The sequence below is a fragment of the Miscanthus floridulus genome, chromosome 6 (assembly GCF_019320115.1).
Source record: "Miscanthus floridulus cultivar M001 chromosome 6, ASM1932011v1, whole genome shotgun sequence".
In the NCBI taxonomy this organism is placed as follows: Eukaryota; Viridiplantae; Streptophyta; class Magnoliopsida; order Poales; family Poaceae; genus Miscanthus; species Miscanthus floridulus.
Window position 1 is genome coordinate 102,647,205 of NC_089585.1, and position 7,644 is coordinate 102,654,848.

Here is a 7,644-nt window from a genome sequence, read left to right on the forward strand (position 1 = left end):
TGGGGGTGGTCACGGTGTGTTACTGATGTGTGCTAGGGTGCGTGTGTTCCAAGTGGCTGAGGCAAGGCACTGGCCTATGCACTCCAGGCGTGGAGCGCCATGGCCGACGGTGAGGTTCGGCGGCAGAGAGAGACCAGAAGAGGGGAAAAAGCTCACCGTGGGTGGCGTGGAAGACTGGATGGCGATGCCGTGCCGATTCGAGGCCATGCAGCTCCGGTGTGGCCGTGCAGTGCCATGCCGAGCCGCGTCAGTGATGAAGCATCGGCGTCGTCTTCGGCTCCGACGACCTTCTCCTCCGCGGTGGCTTCGCCGCTTTCTTCCTCTCCTTTCTTTCCCCTTCTCCCGCCTCTCTCTTGGTTCCGGTGCGCAGCGTATGGCCACCAAATGGCGGCGGGTGATGGACGATCGCTAGGGCTCTGGGGCTAGGGCTCTTATAGCCGGAGCTTCGAGCTCCACGGCGGACGGCTAAGGATTGCGCCGAGCGCATCGAGCGGCTTCGCGGGGCGTGGGTGGTTGGCATGGCGTTGGCGTGGGCGCTGCGCCAAGGGGGGGCAAGGCCATGGCCCGGGCGTGACCCCCTGGCCCACCCTGCCATTGCTGTCGGGGCTCTGTCGCGCGGTGGTCGTGCACGTCATGGAGAAGAGGAATAGTAGGGCTGACCTGCGGGGTCCAGCGGCAGCGGCTGCAAGCGGAGGCAGGGAGATGCGCGGGCGTGGGCGTCGTGCGGCTGACACGCGGGGTCCAGCGGCAGCGGCAGCGAGCGAAGGCGGGGAGCGCGCGGGCGTTGCTGGGCCGCAAACTGGGCCGTGCGCGCGCTGGGGCTGGCTGGGCCGAGTTGCCTGGGCTTTCGAGGCATTCTCCTCTTCTCTTTTCTTTTCTATTTTTCATTTCTTTTCCATTGTTTAAATTCAAATTTGGTTTAGAATTCGGATTTAAAACTGAGGTAACTTGTTCATTAGAGTTTAGGGAATTTTGTTTAATAATAACTTTATGGAATTGTTAAGCATAACATAAAGCAATGAGAATCCAAATCACAATTTAAGTTAACATGTATGCAACATCTATTTGTTAGAAATTAAATAATCATAATCAACATATGACATGCTATGCTTATGTGTTGACTTAGGTTGGGTTACTTCTAATGCAACTCCTGGGTTGGGTTACTTTACATGACACTCATCATCACATGGAAGTTTTGAGAAAAATTTTGTAGTTGGTGTTTTTGGTGTGTGGATTTTTGGGTTGTTACATTTATGAACCCGACACTATTGATATTAATTGTGTACTATAAATATTAATATTTTTATATATATTTAGTCAAAATTGTTTCTTGGGAAGCGAAAACGACAAATATTTAGGGACTGAGATAGTATCTAGATATAATGTATATCTAAGTGCATAGCAAAAGTTATGAATCTAAAAGCCAACATATTTTACAATTTGAAATGGAGGGATTAATACTTTTTTATACTCCATCCGTCCACAAAAGAATGCAATTCTAATATAGCACCAAATTAAAGTATCTTAAGCTTGACTAACTATAAAAAAATCAATAATTATAATATCAAATAAGTATCATTAGATTTGCTATAAGCTATATTTTCATACTACATTTTCTATGTCATAAATGTTAACAATTTATATATATATATATATATATATATATATTTGATCAAACTTTAAACACGATAACTAAGGATACACCTAAAATTACATCCTTTTATGAACAGAGATAGAGATAGTATTCTTTACTTAAACCAGCATGGTTGTATGGGAACATAAGTACATGAAGGAAAGAGAGTGGGCTTAGAGCAGCCGCAATGTTGTAAACAAACAATGCTTAGAATAGAATAAGAGAAATAAAGTTAGAGCATCGATTTTCTTAGTTACTTCCTCTGTTCCCAAGAGAATACAATTTTAGCATAGTGTTACATTTTAATACCTTAAGTTTAATCAATTATAGATAAAAATATCCATGTCTATGGTACCAAATAAATACCTTCAGATTAATTACGAAATCTATTTTTATAATAAATTAATTTAAAGACATAACCATAAATATTATTCACTAAAAACTTAGTCAAACGTGAACCATGTTTTGTGACACGTAATTCATAGTTACATTCTTTTCATGATGGAGGTAGTATTAGAAAAATGTGGCATGGAGGAATGTTGATGCATCGGTGTTGAATGGCCATGTCAGTTGGGTGAGTGTCTAAAATATTATTTCAGTTGGATGAGTGAGTAAGATTTTGCTGGGAATGGGCCCAAGTGTTTTACGTATCGCTGCTACCATTGCAAGACATAGAAAGTTCAAGCATCGGTGCTTTGTGTCAGTGACAAGATGTTTGAAACCTCTGTAATATTGTAATATTGCAAGACATAGAAAGTTCAAGCATCGGTGCTTTGTGTCAGTGACAAGATGTTTGAAACCTCTGTAATGTTGTAATATTGTGGCTGCTCTTAGATTGTTTTTACCGAAATATGGACCCATCTTAATGCATGTACCTATACCATTGTGTACAAGGAAATAGCAAAAGCTTGTTTTGGTCATAAACATTTGCTTTTGCCCTGAGAATACTAGCCTGTGTGGAGTTTGGGGGCAGCACGTCACTGTATTGCTTTGGGGAAGGTCTAAAGTGTGGCCTGGTTTAGTTCTAAAAAATTTTCACCCTAAACTATCACATTAAATCTTACGGCACATGCATAGAGTATTAAATATAGACAAAAAAAAACTAATTGCACAGTTTGGTTGGAAATCGCGAGACGAATGTTTTAAGACTAATTAGTCCATGATTAGCCATAAGTGCTACAGTAACTAACATGCGCTAATGATAGATTAATTAGGCTTAATAAATTCGTCTCGCAGTTTCCAGGCGAGCTATGTAATTAGTTTTTTTATTAGTATCCGAAAACCCCTTCCAACATCCCAAAACATCCGATGTAACATCTAAAAATTTTTATTTCGCGAACTAAACACACCCTGAGTCGGCTGCGGCAGCGCGTAATACTGGAAAAGGTTTCCCCCATCTCATGCTTCTCTGGCAATTTGGGGCCGGTTTGGAACAAAGTATTTTCAAAGGAATTTTAAAGGATTGCCAAACCTGTATTTTGCTGACGTCAACTACCGTTTGGAATGAAGGAATGGAACTTCACGTTCCTCTGGAAAGGTTTTCTTCGCTCATCAAAACGCAGGAATTTTTACATCCACTCTTGCCCAAAGTTTTCGCGGAAGACCGAGGTGCTCGTGCGCGCGCGAGATAGAGCGCTCGCATGGAGTGCGGATGAGTGTTTGCCTGGCCGCACTCCTGCAGTGTCGTCCCGCTGCGCCGCTCCAGATCTCGTCGATGTTCGGCTCGCTCATGTCGCTCCAGGCCTCGTCGGCACCGGGGCTGCCTGCGCCGCTCCCGCTCGAATGCTTGACCACGCCGCTCGTGCCCCGCTTGGCCGCTGCATCGCTCCGCCAGCACCCCGCTGCACCGCTCCGCCGTCCCTTAGCCTCACCAGCGCCTGGTCGCATCCGCTCGGAGCCTTGTTTCTAGGAAAGGATAAGGAGAGAGAAGGCTGCTGGATTTTTTATTTGGCTCCATCGTATTCATACGGTGGATAAGCAAGGACATGGGCCTGCGGGCTCATGTGTAAGATAGTCATGAAAATGCGCAACTAAAATATTACTATCATTTAGCACTAATAATGACACTTATACTCACATATTTTATGATTCTCGTGTTATAAATTTCTATGTTTCAAACAACCTAATTTTTCTATTCCTGTGTTTTAAAATCTCATAGTTTTTATTTTTTATCATATCTTATTTCTGTGTTTTTTCATATTCCTGCGTTTTTCCTCCCTTCCAAACATGCCTTTCTTTTTAGGGTGAATTGGATTCTTGCCTTTACAATTTTCAGAAGTTGGAGATTTGCCCTTACAATTCGAGGAATTGGAGATTTGTCCTTCATATTCTTGCCCTCCCTGAGCTTTGCCCTTTTCTACGTATGAAGCCTTCTTGGACCCACTTGCAGCACTTGTATTTCTATATTGGACCAAAATGCCCCTGGGTCCCATCAATCTTTAACTCAACCGAACGGGTATTGAACCCACGGTCTTCTCTCTATCTCCCTCACCGGTTTCTCTCTCCCATGTTCTTCCTCGTTACCTCAATCGAAGAACCCTAGCCATTGATTGGAGGCCAACGCTCGGGTGACTAGAGGTGGCTGGTCAAGGTGGGCGCGCGCGGGCGACTGGAGGCGCGCGTACGGGCGACTGGAGCTGGGCGCGTGGCTCCTTGAGGCCAGCGCGTGGCGATTGGAGGCGGCCGCGCGGCGAGAGGCGGTGGCCGTGCAGATTGAAGGCGACGCCGGCGATTGGAGGTGCCCCATTATTCTCCTTTTTTCCCTGGTACACCCCATTGTCGTCGTGGCCCGACCTTTGGCGCATCTGCTTCTTATCGCCGTTGACGCCCTCCTGTCTTTGTCATGTGCATATGGTGCCTGTTGTTGCCTAGATGAGTGGCAGTAAGTATATGGGAGGAGGTGCTGCTGGCTCCAGCTCGGGGGGCATCCAGAGCTTGGCTTTCGCCCCACTCATGGACTGCCCACACTGCAAGGTGAAATTAGTACGGATCCAAAGCAAGCAGCAGGCCACTTTTGGCCAGACCTTCGTCAAGTATCCGAACAACATCAAAGTAAATCAAATTTTTTTGTTCAATTTTGTGCTTTTGGATGGTGGTCATGAAGGTATGGTTTCATCGGTTGCAGGATGACCCAACTACATGTGGCATCATCATGTCCGAGAAGCAGTATGAAGATGTCCTACGCAATCCAGAGCAGCATCCAATTTGGTGGAAGAAGACGATCCTTCCCAGTTGTGCAGATGGTGGACATGGGTCTGTCGACCCTATTCTAGAGTTCAAGGAAGATTTCGATAAAATAAAGGCAAAACTTGACAATGCTGTGAATGATGTCTCGAAGTTGAAGGTGCAAGTAGAGATTCTAAAGAAGGACTATGTCATTATTGCAGCCGTGTGTGTAGGTGTAGTCATTGGTTGTATTCTGAGCACAATTTGGAAGTGATGTAGCCGTGTGTGTGGCTTTTGCCTATCAGATGTATGACAATAGCTATTTGTTAATAATTGAGTTTGGAATTTGCAGCCTTGCTGCCATTCTATTATCTATTTGAGCAATGTTAGAGCTTAGGCTCCTGAGGCTGCAGCCAATTCTTAGGTCTTGCCAATGCTTAGGTCTGATAGGTCTTGGCACTTCTCCTAGCATAGGTCTTGCCGACCATAACAAGCAATCTGGTGGTGTATGCTGTCATATAATTGAGCTTTGCTCTTGTCATTCTATCATCTAATTGAGTAATGCTCTTGTCATCAAATAAAATTCAGTAGGATTCACATAAGCATTTCAACTTGTTCACTTCCATCATAGATCGCACACAGTTCACAGTTTGCTGCCATCAAAGGCATGTAGTTGACAATTCACTAACATTATATTACAAAACAAAGGTCACAAAATCTCTAGAAATGCACCATCAGTCTCAGTGTCCTCCATAGAACATGTCCATTAGGCTTCTCACAACCTTTGCTAGAGGAGCAGCAGCATCCTTCTTCTGCTTCTTCTTCAACGGTGTTTTTTTCTTCTTAGAAGTTGTCTTTTTCTTTGAAGCCTTCTTTTTATTCCCTTTGGATGGTCTAGCATCATCAGCTTTGGATGGTCCAGCATCATCATCTGTCCTCTTCCTGTAAATGCACTTTTCATTAAACCACAGTACTAGTAAAATGCATATAACAGTAAATAATTCAAATAAAATCTTGCCTTTTGTTGGGTCTAGCAACTTCACCATCCTCTCCAACCATGTCAAGCTTGCAGGTCTTCTCGAAGTGTCCAAAACCTCCACACCGTTTGCATCTCACTTTCTTCTTGTTGGGATTGTTCTCTAGATAACTCCTAACCCTTTGCACCTTTGGCCGACCTGCTGGTCTTCCCAACAACGGTGGGTGAACCTTGAACCCAAGATCAACTTCTAGCCACTAGGACCTGTCTGTCACTGGTTCAACCCTTCCTTCATAGGCAACTCTGAACTTAGCAACTGACTAACACTCATGCACGAAGTCAGCTATCTGCATTCCTCTATTAGATAGTATCCATGCCAAGGCATGCTTGCATGGCTTGCCAGTTACCTGCCATTCTCTACATGAACAATTCTGATTTTTTAGATCCACAATATGTCTTCTCTGGTTGTTCCAATCATCAAGTAGTGTCACCTCCGCAAAGTCATCATCACTAACTTTCACCTTGACAACCTTCAGATTGGTGCTTATAAGATTCAGTTCCTTCAAAATACCTGGTAGGATCCCATCTTGCAGCTATTGTCCAATCTTCCTTCTAATATACCTTTTCTCCATTATCAGCTCCCTTAACCTGTCTACTAACTCATGGATGAGAAGAACTTTCAAGTGCTTGATCTGAGAATTGAAACTCCCAGAAACATTGTTAGTCAAATAATCACATTTGCTCTCTTCAGAAAAGGCACTTCTGTACCAAATTCTACCATGATGCTGGTCAAGGTACTTAAGTGCAGCTGGAGCATACTCAAAAATTTTGTTCATATGCCACTTAAACATATAGTCAGTATAGCTCTTAGCTATAGGGTAGAGATGGTCAGTGAAAACATCCCCTGAGAAGTGTTTCATGAAGTTGCTGTACATGTGCCTCATGCACTCCCTGTTTTCAGCTTGTGGAAAAATAGCCCCCACAGCTTTCTATAGTCCTTTACAAGCATTTGAACACAAAACTAGTCCTAGTGGGTCTCCTATGACTTTGTGTAGATTTTTTAGGAACCAGGTCCAGTTATCCTCAGTCTTTGAGTCAAAAATAGCATATGCTATATGGTACAGCCAGTTGTGCCCATCAACACCTGTTGCTGCAACCAACTGTCCAGTTTACTTTCCATGCAAAAAAGATGCATCTACACCAATGAAAGGTCTGCAACCAGCTAGGAATCCATCAATGCATGGCTTCAAAGCAACAAAAACCCTCTTGAACCTATATTTTTTACCAATCTTCTCTAACTCTATGTCTACATGACTTCCAAGTGAATTTTGTTTTAGTTGAGCAGCCCAATTGAAAAGAAGTTGGAAGCTCTCTTCATACGTACCATGAACTTTATCCAAGGCGACCTTTAATCCAGACTAAGCTTTTGAGTACTTTAGTTTAATTCCAAAGTCACCCTCCAATTTCTCTTTTGCTTCCTTTGCTCTCTTTGTTGGATTCTTCTTTATCCAATCTCCAAGCCTATATGCACACCAGCCCTGAGAAGCCATTCTCCCTACTCTAAGCTTGGTGGTAGGACAATCGTGATCTGAAGGAAGCTTTTTGATCTACAGAAAGGCAGATAGACATGGTAATGCTTTTGCAAATATAAACAAGAACATTTATCAAATACAAAACAACTACAAAGAATGTACCTGTACAGTTTTCTTATAAAAAATGGTGGAAGCATGTATTCTCCAAGGGCATCCCTCAACATCACACCTAGCTGTGAATCTTGACTTATCTGATTTGTACTCAGCAGCAAGCTCAAACCCCTTGTTCACAGCATAGTGCCTTATTGCTTTTCTGAATGCAACTATATCAGGAAACA

The 7,644-nt window shown here is 43.6% G+C and overlaps 1 pseudogene; it reads right to left on the minus strand.

The window, feature by feature from the left end:
• Positions 1-6,031: 6,031 nt before the first annotated feature.
• Positions 6,032-7,324, minus strand: LOC136461468 (uncharacterized; annotated as a pseudogene).
• Between the last annotated feature and the right edge of the window lie 320 nt (positions 7,325-7,644).